This window comes from Accipiter gentilis, chromosome 15 (assembly GCF_929443795.1).
Source record: "Accipiter gentilis chromosome 15, bAccGen1.1, whole genome shotgun sequence".
NCBI classification, from domain to species: domain Eukaryota; kingdom Metazoa; phylum Chordata; class Aves; order Accipitriformes; family Accipitridae; genus Astur; species Astur gentilis.
In genome coordinates this window covers 13,146,951-13,164,465 of record NC_064894.1, presented here as the reverse complement: position 1 = coordinate 13,164,465, position 17,515 = coordinate 13,146,951, and the positions used below count along the sequence as shown (strand labels likewise).

The window sequence follows — 17,515 nt, the reverse complement described above, 5'->3', positions numbered from 1 at the left end:
AATATGAGAAGAATGCTGATAACACATTGATGTTTTCAGTTGTTGCTAAGTAGTGTTTAGACCAAGTCAAGGATTTTTCAGCTTCTGATGCCGAGCCAGCGAGAAGGCTGGAGGGGCACAAGAAGCTGGGATGGGACACAGCCAGGGCAGCTGGTCCAAACTGGCCAAAGGGATATCCAATACCATGTGATGTCATGCCCAGTATATATTGGTGCTTGGGAACTGACTGAGCATCTGTTGGTGAGTGGTGAGCGATTGCATTGTGCATCACTTGTTTGGTATATTCAATTCTTTTACTATTATTATTATTGTCAATTTGTAAAAATTATTATTATCATCATCATCATCATCATTATTACTCTAATTATTGTTATTTTCTTCCTTTCTGTTCTGTTAAACTGTCTTTACCTCACACACACAAGTTTTCCTTTTTTTTTCGTGATCCTCTCCCCCATCCCACTGGGTGCAGGGGTGTGACAGAGCAGCTGCATGGTGCTTAGTTGCCAGCTGGGGTTAAACCACAATATTAGGTATACTATATTTCCTTGGCCTAAAAATAATTCATTATACTAAAGAAGGTGAGAGGATAGGTTTCCAGATTTCTGTTCTGGTAAAATTTTGTGACATTTTATCCAGTTTCTCACTTGTTTTGATGTCCTTAATTATTCTTCCTTTCAAAACATGTTCTGAATTTTATGAAGTATTCAGCTAATAGATGTAGGTTTCTCTGGTTACTTTTCCCCATAAACAGATCCTATGCCCACTATAGAACCTCTTCAAAATCAAGAAAACCATTGAAAAATTTGATACTGGATATGTGATTGCGTGGATTGGTCTTTTCACAATTCTGCAATAACAACTATCTATTGCCTTGAAATTATCCATTTCTCTCACTTTGGAAATGGAGAAGTCCGTACCATATCCAACTCCTTTTACTTATCCAGCTCTGTAGTCACGTGAGGTTATCTTTACAAAAAAACCAAAACAAAATATTAAACTGACTTTTGTGGCATAGCATTAGATTTTTGTAATCTTAGTGTCCTCATAGTGTCTGGTGAGCCTTGATTCTATTTTTCTTATTCATCTCCATACACATCTAAATTAACAACCTCCAAGTATTTTTTTCTAATATAGTTTGAAAGGTTTACTTCAGCTTGATGTTTGGAAATTTGTGTTTTATCCCTATGTTTTCTGAGCTCCAAGATCCCTTTCTTTGCAGGCTATTTCTTTTTAGTCATCTGGATCACATGATGTAGAAGAGACAGAGAACTGGGTTTGTTTAGCCTTAAGAAGAGAAGGCTAAGGGAGAGAATCTTATTGCTGGGAGGATTTCCCAGAGAGGTGGTGGGATCTACATCCCTGGAGATATTCAAAACTTGACTGCAGAAGGTCATGAGCAACTTGCTCTAGCTGATCATGCTTTGAGAGTGGATTGGACAAGCTGACCTCTAGAAGTCATGGCACTGTGAGTCCGTGATTTCTTACAGGCCGTTTGACATTCCTAGGGTACCCCTTACAGTAAATGTTAACACAGCTGCATTTCCAACATATTTTCCCCCTTTTCTTGGGACTGAAACTCTAAACTCATTTTCCATGTTTGACTTATTTCTGAGGTTCCTCCACAGACAAGTCTATGAATATCTCTGCTGCTCTCCCTGACCAAATCCCCTTTATTGAAAGCGCTTTACTCCCACTCAGACTGAGAACTCTGCAGACTTTCCTTTGTCTGTCCTTTCATTCCGACTGAAAGGCAGCAGGGCCCTTCAACTCAAAGTACTTTTCTATTTTACTCCTTTCTCAATCATCTTCCCTTCATGCAAAATCAAGCTTAAAATAGCATCAGCATTTGCTAGTTCAGTGGCTATTCAGGAAAAAATTAGGAAGATGACTCTTAGAAATAAGATGGTGATGAATTTTTTCACAGCTTTTGTTCTCTAGTTTATCCTGGAGAAGTTAAGACTTGGTTAAATAAATACATTTCCAGTGCTATTTTTCTTCCTAAAATAAATACCAAACCCACAGCTATCACCTATCACCAAATCCAGCCCTGATGGTCCATTGCCAATATTAATGGCTTTTATCATCTTTCTCCAAAATAATTTTGACTCTGAGATTGTTTTATCCACTGTCTTTGTTGTTTGGTTTTTGGTTTTTTTCTTCATTTGGAGTTTATCACATGGTTAAATACTGAGTGAAGGTAACTTCTTTGATTCTGACTTTTCTGACCATATAGACCTTCCGTGTCTTTCAATGTTCCAGCCATGGCCACCACTCTTCTCTCTGTGGTGTGCAGTTTCACTCTGTATATTAGCAGTTCTAATGCCTTCATTTTATTTCACATATTCCCTCATGGCCAGCCTCAACTCAGTGCCTACCTACTAATAGTTCATTTTCCTTTTCTTTATTTTCCCACTTCCTGATATCCATTTATCCATATAAGAAACTTGTATTAAATTATCGTAGTAACAATAAACTTGTATAAAGATCATACAAGTTTCTCAGAGTCATCTTCTTCTGTCATTTTATAGTTTCAAAAACTTTTCTATCATTTTTGCACATCAGAAGCTAAGTACACCAGCTACTCAGGTGAAATCCATCTACAAAGAAAAGTATTTTTCTGTTAATGTCTTCTTGGGAATGAACTTAAAAAAACTTCTTAAAACATGTATCTTTGATCCATGATTTGATCTTTGTTACTTTGTCATTTTTTGAGCTCCTCTTAGGGAAATGAAACATTTCACTGAAGGTCACCTAAGTCTTCTCTTTTTTTATTGTTTTGATCCATTCCAGCCTGAATCTGGATATATAATTTGTTCTATTGTGGTAAACAGAGAGTCGATTCTGCCCTACTTCTGTGTGGAGGCTGTGCAGCATGGTATGGAGAGCTCAAGCCAGATTTTCTGAAGAGCCTGAAATCTTGGCATTGACCAGGTTTGAAAACTGCCCAGAAGAGCCATTTGTGAGGGTATTGAATACAGTTTCAAAAAATGTGTCCCTTTCTTTAATGCCTAGACAGGAGCTGGTTTGTTTTGAAAATGTGCCTTTTTTTTTTTTTATGGTGGCTGCTGAACACTGTAAAACTTCAAAATCCTGACACAATCACTAGCATTCGTCTATAGAGACAAAAATAAACCTCTCTAATATGCTCACTTCTCTGTGGCTTTATATTTTTCCAGCAAGCATTCTCTTCAGTAGGTCTCACATTATTTAGCATTGCAGATTCAGAGGCATTCCCATCCTGTTCATGTGACTAACAGATATAGTAAGTGGATACATCTGTAGTTTTAACAAAAACTTCTGGAGTTCCATGAATGTTTTTGAAGTGCAAATGGGAAAATCTTTTGCAAGAGTCAACAAATTATAGCCAGTTTTACATTTATAAAAATACGTGTAAGAACTAAAAGGTTATGCACTAAGACTTGGTAATTAGCTCCAATCCATCAATATTCATTGCCAACGACACCTCCACCAAGGCACCCACTTAAATCAAACCACCTTTCTTCTGGCAAACGCTTCTGCAGAACCACCAGCCTTAGCAGCCAACATATTCAGGTTTCACCAGACCAGAGGCAGAGTGAATATGACACAGGAGTTCTTCACCGAGAATGAGTTTTCACAAGAGTGCTGAGCTGGTCTAACAGCTTCCTACCACTAAAAATATGGTTCAGCTTTCCCCTTTTTCTCCCTCCCAGCTGTGTGTACTTACCACTTCCTTTGTGCTAGCTCCAACAGTTTGATGAGTCAATTCAGCTCAATCAGCAAGCAAAAAAGGGAGATAATTTTCTGCCTGTTGAATAAGCCAAAATGTCTCATCAAGGGGTCAGACTGGCTTCAGAGGCAGCAAAAGCAAACAGACAGGATCAAACAGCCAGAGTGCAATGGGAAAAGGAGGCACAGGATCTCCCATGCTGACAAATTAGCACGACCATCTTCTGAAACACACATTTCTTGTCGTCCACATCCCCACGCTAAAGATGGGACTGATAGAATGGGCACCTTCAGATATGTTCCAGGTACTCCACTCTCCAGACACCACCTTGCTAAGCTTGGGCAAACACCTCAAGAGTCTGATTATCTGAACTCAAACAAAACTCTATTGTCTAAAAGGGTCTAGAGCACAAGCCCTGTGAGGAGCAGCTGAGGGAACTGGGGCTGTTCAGCCTGGAGAAAAGGAGGCTGAGGGGAGACCTCATCGCTCCCGACAACTACCTGAAAGGGGGTTGCAGCGAGGTGGGGGTCGGTCTCTTCTCCCAAGTCACAAGCAATAGGACAAGAGTAAATGGCCTCAAGTTGCACCAGAGGAGGTTTAGGTTGGATATTGGGAAAAATTTCTTCACTGAAAGGGTTGCTAAGCATCGGAACAGGCTGCCCAGGGAAGTGGTGGAGTCACCATCCCTGGAGGTATTTAAAAGACGTGTAGATGTGGCGCTTAGGGACATGGTTTAGTGGTGGACCCGGCAGTGTCAGGTTAATGGTTGGACTCGGTGATCTTAAGGGTCTTTTCCAACCTAAATGACTCTATGATTCTATTTTATCTGTTGGCCCACAGCTCACTGACTGTTGTTTTTCATGCTTTGTTTATTAAGAAGCTAGAGGGGAAGGCTGCCCATGCGATTTGTACAAGGACATGCTCATTGGGTCAAACAAAACTCTCTGGAGGGAGTGGGGGTCTTCCCGCGAGCACACAGACCTTCTGCATCCCAGGGTGGGGAAAACAGAGTCCCTGAGGAGCAGGGGCAGACACATGATCAGGGGTCCCACCAAAGACCAGGTTTTTGTATAGTGTTTGCTGTAACCTGGGAAGCCACCAAAACTGAGAGCAGAGCTAGAGGAAAGAACCTGTCCTTCAAGGAGCAACGGTTAAGAGAAATAGTTGTTTTCAAAGCTTTTTGGTTTTGTTCTTATGTAGCAGACTTGAATTATCTCCGTTTCAAAACTATTGTCTTCGGAGCCGTGTTCCAGTAAACTGAAGCTTTTAGACACTCGATGCCCTTTGTGCTCCCTGGAGGAGGAAGGTGCAGGCAGCTCCAGCCCAGCGCTCCGGCTCAGCGTGCATCCTGTCGCACGGAGATCGGCAGGCTGTGCCCACTGCTAACCGCCCGTGCTATCCCCACGCTAAATCCTGACACCCCATCCTTCCACCTGCAGAGCAGCTTCTGCCGCGTCTCGCCGGGACCGCAAGCCGTCAGCTTCCTCCGGCAAAGGACCTGCCCGCCAGGAACAACTTTGCCCTGGAAGCAGTTCCAGCCTTGCCCTGCATTCTGCAGGTAAAACCCCAGCCTCTCTGCACCAGATAATCTAATATTTCACTCCAGTCCGGGAGCCAGGCATAGCATTTATCTCTGCAATAAATGCAACGGCTTTATTTTTTGAAGAAAAAATCCTAAAATATTGATTAGTTTCAAATAAGACTGCAACAGCCACATTCCAAAACTAATTAAAATATTATTAGAAGAGTAAAAACTTTTTCATGAACAAGCTTTCTGTACACTTGAGAGCAAAATATGACATACTGAACGGAAAAGTAATATTAATCTTTGAGAAAGACAAATTTCCTAGTCAGCAAAAATTTGCCGAAGTTGTGTATTTTTTACACAGATTGTTAATTCATTGAGCTACTCTGGAATCCTTTATAGCTAATAATTAAAAATCTAAAATCTTATTTTCATTCTGTAATAAATATAGTGAACAATCAAGATAGATGGGACAAAACTAGAAAGGTTTGTTGGATGATTTAAGTTGAAGAAGTTGCTACATCAATATATTGTACTCTAAAAAGGGCATGCATCATTAAAAAAGCAGGCTCTATAATTAATATGTTTTCATACAACCTACCTTATTTCCCCTGAGATCACTAACCAAACCCTTTTAAAAATCGATTAGTTCAAGCACTTAGCCTAGTACCGCTTTATATAGGAGCAATACAGATATTAGCTGAATTTAAAATTACAGCAAGTTTATTTTTAATTACTTCCCAAAATGCCAGATTTACATATTATTAAATACATTTCAGTGGCAGAACTGACCACTAAGCATTTTTGGACAGGGCCAGAAAAATTAATTATATTCTTTATAAAAAATTCACTTAGCATTCAGAACATCTGCATTGTTGTCAGGGATAATAAATGTGATTAAGCTTGTATAAATTCCACTATATTAACCAGTACAATAACTCAATAGCTTTGCTGAACTGAGCTGATGCTATACATTGCAACACTGAAATACCTAAGTAGAATATAGGGGAGTTCTAGACAAATGTATGAAGTTTGGAGGGAAGAACTGTGTCCTCTCAAGGATAAATTCACCTTCTTAAACTGCCAGTACAAGGGAAATTTGTGGAACTGGAGAATTTTAACAGAAAAGGTTTAATCACAGCTCATGCATTGTAAGGTTTAGCAATACAATTGTCCCACTAGTGTTAATATGTTAATATGTAGTTCTCAGGGTTTGGCTGTTTTTATTAAGAAAAAAGAACCTGTGGCAGAATATCGTTTATGTTTTGAGGCATTATGGTTGGCTGAACCTGGGGGAACTGTGTAATATCCCCGTGCCATTCTACAGGTGGCTGATGAAACAGGAATGGTGTTTGGTCCATACAATGAAGATGTATTGCTAATACTCAACACCTGCCTCCTGAACAAAGAACAAAATGTAAGTAGCAATATTGCCAGGTAAAAGCTATTTTTCTCTTAACGAGGTGAAGCTCCAGGCTCCAGAGCACTGTCTAACTCAGGCATTAAAGCACCCTAAACATCTGTCAGAAACCTGACAGCTGGTGTGTGCCACCAGTGAGACAGGAGGAGCTGGACATGGAGCAGAGATCCCAGTTTTGGTGCTCCATTACATTCAATGAGGTTTTGCTTAATGTAGGAAAAGGAGATAGTGAAAGCATAGGCCTGACGTCTTTAAACTTATGCTGTGCAAACTAGACATCGCGGTTCCCCTAGACACAACAGAAGGACTATAGGTACCTGCAGAGGACAATTTCTCCTACTTATCTTAGACTCCTCTTTTAGGACAAAATGAGCCACTCGCTGTGGTACCTGTTTCTCTATCTATTGACTACAGACGAAGCTTACATGACAAGATGGCGTGCCTATATTTAGATAACACTAAAGGAGTCCCCATCCTGGTATTAGTTTTGCATTATTCCAGAAGACCATGCAAAAGAACAGCAAGAGTCCCATGGAACGACACCCAAACTCTCCAGCTTAAAAATATAGTCCTTAATAATTACAGAAGGCTACCTGAGAACCTCACTGCTCAAGTGCAATGTAGACGATGTGCAAACAGGAGGTAAGAATAGGGATATGTGGTCTTTGTTGTTGGCCCAGTCAACAAGGATGGATGATATACGAACAGTACCGTTCAGTGGAGTCAAAACTGAGGAAGGAAAATCGAGTAACAGACATGCTTATTAGAATGAGAAAATGTCTTGTCAAACTTGGCATGTCCCATTACTCACTGCTAATTAGTCAGTACTAGATAATGTTGTCTCTTCAAAAGTTACCAACATCACAAAGGGGGAAAAGCACCCAGGGACCTTGAATCAGTTGATACAAAAAGGACAAATTATCGAAGGAGAGTTGCAAGCAGAAGAGCATATGCAATAATGTCATGCAATTCAGAGGATGAGGCAAAGGCTGAAGTATGAGGAAACATTTATAGGAATCTAAAAGAATATTTTAAAGTTTCTTGTCCTTTTAAAAAAAATCCATCTCAGTTAGTACAATACCCCTTTGAAGTGACACAGCAAAGAACATTTTGTGGTAATGTAGTTCCCGCCTGCTGGGAGGGGGCAGTGTTGGATGATTTCTTTACTTATGTCATGGCCATGAGGAGGGAAATCAAAAATATTTCCATCCACAGGCAGCAGCTCCTATATGAAGTTGTAACACAGCCATTCTGAGGCAAAACTTTCAAATAGCCTTGCAAGATATGGTGATGCTGTATGGTAACTCACTAATTGAAATTCCAGGGATAACTGGAATAAGTTATTCCAGGGATTAGTTAAACTATAGCAAACTGGTAAGAAAAGCAGAGATTAACTCTTGTATTAGTCTATCCAATCAGAGTTTCCTCCATTCTGTTTTGTCTGGAAGACTGAGATATATTGTACCCATCAGTGTCATAGCTGAGCACTTTTTGTACATACAGAACTTGAATACAATGTTGACAGAAGCAAAAGACCGCATAATAAGTCCTGTTTCCTGCAGCACATGGGCTCAAACCATTATCGCCAAATCTTAGCTTTGTCCTGTAGCCAAGACAAGTCAGGTCCTGGCTTAATGTCTAGGTAAATCCAGAGACAGTGGTCCCATTTCAGAACTCGTTGCATTCATCATGTACTTCCTCACCTCTGGGGAAAAGGAAAGCTAGAGAGATAAACTTCTCACCTGAGCAGCAAAGCGAGGAAGAGGCAAAAAGAGACTGGAAGCTCAAGATACCCATCCCTTCTGCCCATGTGAGAAGGCTCGCTCTGTTCCTTTTTCTCATCTCTTCCCCTTCCAGGCCTGGGAAGAAGAACACAAGACACTGCAATTTGTCCCCTTCTCAAGGCGTGAACAACATGAGGTACTACAGGAGGATCCACGGAGTAACAATCCTTGCAGGGACTTAAAGGTAAGGGGGTAGGCAGGAATCAGAGCAGGGACCAGCACTGCCTTATCCTAAACATATGGTGAAGAGGTAGCGTTATTGGTAGAATTACAGCAGCACGCACACATTCACATACTCATGCATGCACACACACACACAAACCATGGCAAAGGGCAGAGGGAGTTCAAAAATTAAAAATGAGCCCAAAACATAATATACTCTTTTTGAAAGCAAATATTCACATTTGGGGGCCAGTCTCAAATTATGGGGACTGACTCATGATTTTCGAGTATTTTGTATTAGCAACACAGCTCTTTATGCTGTAATTATAGCACTCTTAATTAGATTGGGAGATTGCTCCAAGATTCCTGAGACACCTTCTGTAACAAATATAGACACCCTCAGGGCAGTCATATACATTTATGGAAACAGCAATTTAAGTAACAGCTATAAACAGATCAAGTGGGTCTGGTGACATCACCACAATGAAAAATGATTTTTGACAGCACCAGATGAAAAATTATTTTAAAAAGAAGTCATCCTCTTTTTTTTTTTTTTTTTTTTTTTTACTACATCAAAATACACCAATGTGATTTAAAATTACAATTGAGAAAAACAAATACTCTTCTTTCACTCATCAGCTATGGCACACTTTCCGAGTAGAAGGTTATAAGGAAGTTGTGTTACACCACACATAGTTCTGCACACCCTTGTTGCACCAGTAGGAAATTATTTCATGCAACCCTGACACTGCAGTTTTGCTTCTCTTGCTGCATGCTTGAAGTTATCAGTTCTCATGGTGAGATTTTAAGCACATTCCTCTTTGCTCTTCTTGTTTTCCACTTCTTTCCCAGTGTTTTATTTGCTAGACAAATCTAGTTTGGTTTTAACAGATATGAGACAAAGATTGCATTGCCTTGCCAAATTCCCTCCTACCAAATTACTGAATTACTGAAGGCAATCCTTATTTCAGTAGACCTTGGTTGTTTTGCTTGACCTCCAGCAGGTGTCCAATTAAGTCTGAACAATTTATATGATATTCCCTTTCCATTGATAGTTCTAGAATTAAACTGATGAGATCTCTAGAGAAGGACCATCAGTGTTACACCTTTCGTCTTTAATTACACCAGTTGAAGATGAATGAATGTACCAGAAGGATCCCAGCTGGGAAGTAGCACACTTATTAGATAGTTGATAATTTAATATACACTCTGAATTCTGATTATTTCCTTTAAACATCTGAAGAGCTTTCAGCATATCTTGTGACAAAATCTTAGTACTTATTCAACTGGACGCCAACTGTATTCTTCTTCTTTTAAAAAAAAATACTGCACAGATGCAGGCAAAAAACTGTGGCTGGCATTAGAGAACAGAGACTTTTACACAAGGTGACTGAAAAGGTCCTGCTTAATGCATTCAATCTGTTGTTTCTAACAAACGCATATACATCATCTAAGAGCATGTAGAGGAGCAGAGCAGAAGACCCCTAGAGGAACCTGTAGAGTCCCACCATAGAAGACTCTCCTTCCCTCTGCTGCAGCACTGTAGCTCCAGCTCCTCCTCTTGTATTTTACTTCTGAGAATGTTTTATTGGAAATGAAACTCTAAATGAGTTCAAATTCAGAGTGAGTCACAGCAAAATGGACTTGCTAAGTACAGTCTGTAATTTAGACACCTAACATCAGGTCTCAGCAACTAGAGGTCTAGGTCTGAGCTACTTCTCTGGACTTCTTATAGTCTGGTGAGAGAAATAGGCATGGAGGTAACTCCTTTCATCTTCAGAAAGAGGTAATAAAAGAGGTCAGATAATACTGCAGAAGTACCATTCTCAGGGGTCAGCATGAAAGTTGCTGAATTATTTTAGTATTGCACACTTAAAAAATATTTAAGCCTTGCCCAAAGCCAGCTGAAGTTAAGTAACAGTACTAGATTTTCTTCAGATATGTCAAGCTAAATAAGAACATGCTGACCTGTTTTACTCAAGTAAACTCACTGACATATGAACAGTGCCTTTTTCAGTCTTCCAGGGCTTCCCCTCAAAGGGAAATTTATATATCAGAGCCTAGTGCCTATTCTCCGTCCTTCTAGATTCCAGTGCAGCCAAACTGAACTGCTGAAGAAAGCATATCCTCTGCACCAGCAACTAAAACTAAGATCTTCTACTCGCACATTTATTTCATAGGTAGGCACAGTTCAGAACAGAGATGCTTTGGTACGATTAAGTGGGAGGCTTGACTAATCCTTCCACTGTGCATATTTTTATGCTGTATTCTCATGTTCTTATTGATTTGATGTTTCTCAGTTGTCCAAAAATGACCTGACTCACAAAACCAGAAAAAAGCCTGCTCAAAGATCACACCCATTGAATTGAAACACAGCCATTGAGAAAGGAAAAGAAAGTCATGGGTGATAGCACTAAGGTCTCACAACTTCTTTGATTGGTTGCACAAACCTATAAACACCAAATCCATCCACAATATTCTTTTACTTCTGTTGTACAGAGACAATCATTTTTTGTACCAAGTGTCGGGATTGGCTAGTAGTAAGAGAATGAACCAAGGCATCAGAAAACAAGAATTCTTCTTTCTGCCTCTGGAAATCAGAGAATATTATGACATTTCAGTTAAATATTGTGATACTTGCTTCATTTAAGTTGTGAAGAACTTGAAGAGACTCCGCTTCAGACTAGATATTGTCCAGTGTCATGTCCAAAGTAATCAGTGATAATATTCATAGTTACTTTGAAGAGCATGAAATAAGATCCTGCGTAGATGCACAGCAAGTTTTCAGAAATATGCACACATAGCTACAAGTGCCTTACACTCTTCTTTTGATTCTTCTATACTGAAAGAATCCATTCTGCTATTCCAGCTTCAGACTGTTATCAATTATAAATGTTTTACAGCTCAAGCACAAGATCAGTCAACCGAGGGGCTTAGTAAATGTGTTATTTATACAGTTATTTGTTAAAATGAGCTTCATTGCATTGCAGAATGTTAAGACAAATTGTTGTGCCCTTTAGATTCATTATGGATGACAAAATACTAAATAAATCTTAAATAGGTATTCACCTTTCATCACGCAGGAACTTAAATGGTTAGATTTTATCAACAGCGGAGTCTTTTTAATCTTCTTCCTTTATTAACCACAGAAAAAAACCAAAATGATTGTTGTTTTCCCTGCCTTTCTCTTTAAAAAGTCTGATAATCCTTGTTGGGGTGTTAAAGCAGATCTTCTTTCAAGGAAGGAGCAAATCAATCTCTAGTGAAGGAAAGCCTAACTAGCTTCACTGACTCTGGCCTGCCAGGTACTATCTCACAGTGAGCCATTAGTTATGCGTCAAAGGCAAGCCAGCTTTTTATAAGGGTACTTTATTGTACACAAGCAAGGAGTGCATTATCTTATCATCTGTTCTTGTAACTTCCTGCTTCATTGTGCTGCTGCAGATAAAAAAAGAAAGACTTAGGACATAAATGTCATCTTCTGTGTCATTAACCCAAAATCTATTAGAATTTTATTAGAAAATAAGTACTAAGACAGTACAGTTACATTTCCTCCCTTATGCTGTGCTAAATTGCTTGTGAAAGTGATATATTATGATTCTTACACTGCATCCATTGCAAAATATGGAAGAGAAGCCCACATACTGTGTACATTAAATGGTAATGTTAAATTGGCAATGAAGCAATGAACGTCTCCCTAAATCTCCAAGCAGGTTCTACAAATTTCCCTTTTGTAGGATACCGATAAATAAAGAAATTGTTTCCATCTAGGACTAAGCAAATGGTACTAGTAAGCTTCCTTGTTGATATACCCAGGTCACAAGCTATTAACCTTTTTTTTTTAGAGACCAGTTTTTAATGAATAACCACCAAAAAAGAAAGTGCTGTTGTATTTCTCTGCTTGGGGCAGGCAGTTCCTTCATTATTAAAAGTCAGAAAGTCTTCAGAAAGAAAATACACCTCTGAGCCAAGAATGTAGGGGCTATGAAACGTTATTAAGTTTTCTGCAAAAGAGAAAAAGTCTCAGTTCATTTGGGTTTTAAAAAAAAACATATTGGAAAGCAGAAGTCAGGATTCAATTTATTCCCGTGTAATTGGTCAGCACAAGGTTAAATAAAGAGGTAAGTTATGCATGGACTTCAGGCTGCCTCCTTCGGGGTCAGTTTTACCCAGAACGCAACACATGAAGAAATTGCAAAGGGTAGATCCAAAAAGCCAAAACAGTGCATTGGCAAGTGGCAGGCTTAAGCCTCTCTTGGGAACTCTTTGCTCACAGGTAAACTTGGCAGTGTTGAAGTTTCTGAATTAGTGAGGAGAACGACTCTAATTCTTGTAAGATGAAACCAAACCAAAGTCCTGCCCTTCAGGACCACTGCCACGAGTCCCAGGCTTCACCTCCGTAGCAACCCGCAGACATCAGGAGCAGGTCCCAGACACAGCGAGCAAGCCTCTCTCCTCCACCTTGAAATTATCCCTTTCTCCCAACAGGAACGATCCACGTAGCCTCTGTAAAGAGCCCGTTTCTGATTGTCCTGCTCCCACGGCTGCAGATGGTGGTGATAGTCCATGAAGCTTTCAATCTGCACAAAAAAGCACCAGGAGAAATTAAAGCTCTACAGGCTGGAACTGCTGCTGCAGAATATCATCGACCCATCCAACACCAGCAGCTGCTTTTAGCCTTTGGAGATTGAAGCGTGTGTAACGGGACACAGATTTCAGAAATGGAAACAGCCTGCAGGTGGGAGCTGAATCAGCACGTTTTCAATCCAGTCTCAGTTCAGTTTAAGCTGGGACTAAAATCATTCTAGTTTGGGTCCCAGTTCAGACCCATAACAGATCATGATCATGTCCAACCATCCTTCGAACCATTTAACAGTGAAAAATACGGCATTTAAAAATAGTAATGGGCACGTGACAAAGGCAAAACTTCAGGGCTCAGTTCGGCCAGAGGGATGGTCCCTGCTCCCCCAGCAGCACAGGCACCCTTCGCACTTGCAGCACAGCACCGCAGGGTCCTTGTACTCCTCGCATCTGGCTTGACATGATGGAGAGAAACCGCGGCGCTGTGCAGGTGGAACTCGAGCAGAAGAGAGAGGAAAAAATAACCCCTCTGCTATACGCTTACATCCCATACGTACAGAAACTCGTACACATTTATGCAGTGATGTATCCCACAGGAATGCAAAGGTCCAAAAGACATATAAAGGGCTCTGCTGTAAAAAATGCATTGCTCCCTATTGTAAGAAAAGGGAGGACAAAAAAAAATAGCTAGGTAAGCACAAAATGTACCTGAACTGATAAGCACCCACTAGCATCTGCCAAGCAGCACAGCCTTGTATCGTGGTGCAGAAATGAGGGCTTCCCCTGCCCACACTGGGGAAATCCAGGGTTGGGGAGAGACAGAGGAGGGGTAGGAGCAGAAAAGGCTCTACGTGATGTGGTCTTGTGTACCCCACAAGGTACAGACAGTCCCCGCTCTCAATAGCTCCCCAGCAGAGATGTCACTTTATGGTCAGCTCAGTATTTTGAAGTGGTAACTATTTGCTGGTTCAGTCCCAAACTGGACATAATGATGTCAAAGTGATGGTTCGGTATCTCTCCATGTCCCAGGAAAAAACGAGGCTTTGGACTAGTTACCTGCTCAGAGTTAGTTCTAGGTTTTGATACCTGATTTTGAAGAAATGAGGAGATAAAATACACCCATGTATGAAAAATAAGAACCATTTTGCTTCATAGTTAATAAATCATACCTGATTCTCTTTGTCCAGAGACAGAAAAAATAACTGAATCTTCAAAGGTACTGGCATTGCTGTCATTGTCAGAAAGGCTGTTTGTGAGAACACTTCATCAAAGGACGTTTCATCTCTGCATACACACCCTTCACATTCTGCTGCCAAAGCAATGTCAGGCTGGGTCATATGCCTTCAAGGCAACTTTAACTTGGGCACCTTTCTTCAAAAGACATTAAAAATGATTTACATTTTTCTGCCCTAAATCAGCATTTTTGGTATCATTTGTGTCAGTGCCAAGTTCCCCTCATTCTTCACCTCTATTCTGGCCCACCTTTCCCCTCCCTTGTGCACTCCTGAATACCACTTGCGTGCCAAGAAACTCGTATTGATGAATGCAAAGTTTGTTCAGCTTAGGAGAAGAAACTATACCGTACAGCCTTCTATGTAACCTACACTAAAAATCTATCTAGCGTTGGCTTAAATCTTTCGTGAATAGGAGTAATTCTTCTGAATAGTGTACTTCCTTTACAAATGGCACATACCCCAAACTTGGACTTCAGCCATTTTTTTCTCATTACATTTCTTAAATCATATTATGCAGTTTATGCCAAGATGACAGAAAGTGACACACTGTGACCTCTATCCTGCCAGGAGGAGGCTGGGACTTGATGCAGCCTTTTGGATTTTGAACAAGCACTCAGGTACTGTGGTGATTATTTCACATTGATTACTGGTTTTTACTGCTGAAACTATTTTCCCTGATGGGTTAACTTTTTCCCATCCATGTGCCTCTTCCATCAAGGTAAATCGTTAAACAATTCATTTAGTATGTTTGAGGGCTGTTGGTTTGTTTTGGGGTTGTTTTTTTCTTTCCCAGAAATACATTTAATTTACCATGCATTAAAGTGTGCAGCAGAAATCACAGTGCAATTTCAGGAGAAATTATGCAGGGAACAGGCAAAAATTGCACATTATTTATATCACACAGAACTTGATAATAACTTATTATTCCTCACTCTCAGAGGAGCAAACTGAGCCATGAGAAGTGATTGCTGAGATATTCCGATGCTTCTGCAGGCACAATGATGTGAGTGTTTCCAATATGGCTCAGCATACTGTCTTCACTTACATTTAATGCCAACGCCAAGCACAGGACATGAGGGCACTAAAGTCCTTTCAGATGTTGATGACTCACGCTCTTTAAATACGTCACATGCCCGGACATATCCACCTTCCCATAGAAGGCACCAAATGCCATTAGACGAAGCAGATGTTCCTAGCCAACCTGACTATGACCGCAAAGTGACCCTCATCTATTTTGGATTTATCAAATCATCAAAGGCTCCTGCTCGTGCCAATGAGACTTGGGGCAGGCGATTCAAAGAGGTCATTATATAATGACAAGCTGCCTGAGCCAACTGAGGCAGAAAATGCTGCCTCTAGGGCAGCTGGGCTGTTCCTGAGGGAAGAGGAGCCCACAGAGGCCGAGGCAACCACAGAACAGGCAGTGTCTTCTCCTACCAGGGTGCTGACCCACCACATCCGAGAAGAGGGACCCCGGTGAGCGTGACAGCCATCAACCAGCTGGCGACCGTCGGACAAGGTGAACAAGTCAGACGTGGGGGTCCATCCAGGAAGACCATTCGGGAACAGTGGGAGGAAGGGATGGGGACCTGACTGGAGCATAGATCTGGGGTCCCTCCAGAAATTCCCATCAGGAAGCCAAGACAGAAGGAAACAGAGCAACCCCCAACACGTCTCAGCCAGGACTGGGGACCTGTGCTGAAAAGAGGCTCCTTGTCCATAGGCAGGGGATGCGTGGGTGATGATGGCAACAGAGGCCTTTGGGTGCCCTTACGGCCCTGGCAGCACCCTCCCCCTTTCAAAGGGCCGTAAATACCAAGGCTAGCCAGCCAGCTTCCAGGGTGCTTTCTTGGGGTACATACACCAGAACACAGGTAGTCACAAACATCTGGAGGGTAGCACCTTCAGTCAACCATGTACCAAATCACACGCCACGTATCAACCATAGCTTCAAGAACAGAGATTAAAGCAAAGAAAGTTCACTCAGTCTTTGCAATGTTATTCCAACAAAACCCTGGAATCCCAAAACCTAGCAGTACAGCAGTTTGCCATAGACAACCCATAGCCCACTTACTAAGAAAAGATGCCAGAGCTGCAATCACATAAGTACTAATAATGTCAAAATAACAATGTGGAATACAGAGCAGGCTGTACTCCCAGATATTTACTTGGTAACCTATCAGGAGCTTTACATAATGAAATACATTGTGAAACAAGAGGTTAGTAATGAATAAAACTAGCTGGCAAAGAAGTATTGTAGCAGTTTATTAGAAATGTGGACTGTGTCAAGTCCTTTACTCTAACCATGAATGGAATAATTTCTGTAGCTTCTGAAAGAGCAATCGGAGCAGATGACTGCACAGAAAAGACTCTCTTTATGGAGTGCTCAGGCACTAAGAACTGCTCAGCCAACAGCCCTTTTCTGCTTGGGTGCCATTTCCAAGTCTTTATGTTTTGCTGTCAGAGACTTATACAATCAAAGCCTAGAATGAAGTTGATGGTGTCTGTTCCACATCAGGTAAGTGCCTAAAGGTAGCTTTCAATCCCTATATTAGGTACATTCTTCTTCAAAATTTATTCCTCATCCAGTTTACCAAATAATCACCGCAAACACCTCCAGGTTATCAGTATGGAGGAAAATGCTTTGATATCTCATATCTCCTGCTGCCTTTGAGAGTTTTATAGTACCATTGTACCTCACCAATTCTGGTATGAACAGGGACGGCTTCTGATAAAGGCAAGATCAGCAATTAACTTGGGCAATAGATCTCTGAAAAGTGCAAATTTCCTATGAAATCAGGGGCTGATGCTGCTGCTGCGAGGGAAGGATGGGGCTGCCTGGGGTAGGCAACTCCACAGCATCAATCGCTCCCCCGATCTCGGACCTGCGTCTCCCCCTGCTTCCCCCCCTGCCCTCCCCATCCACTGCGCAGAAGGTGCCTGTCCTCCCAGGGGACAAATCCTGCTATTGCTGACGCTGCCCAGAAGACCAGAGAGGGCTCTTGGAGAGACACGCAAGAAACGCTATGCTTGGTGGAAATTTGCTGATGCGAAAGCAGTCTTCAGTGATACCACGCTGCATGCTGCTGTAACCCCAGT

The 17,515-nt window shown here is 41.2% G+C and overlaps 1 long non-coding RNA gene across 1 annotated transcript; it reads left to right on the top strand.

Moving 5' to 3' along the window:
* Window positions 1-8,520: 8,520 nt before the first annotated feature.
* On the top strand, window positions 8,521-16,893 carry LOC126046232 (uncharacterized). The gene is made up of 3 exons (XR_007508273.1): window positions 8,521-8,622; window positions 13,089-13,338; window positions 14,934-16,893. It is a non-coding gene; the product is annotated as an uncharacterized LOC126046232 (long non-coding RNA).
* The last annotated feature ends 622 nt before the right edge of the window (window positions 16,894-17,515 follow it).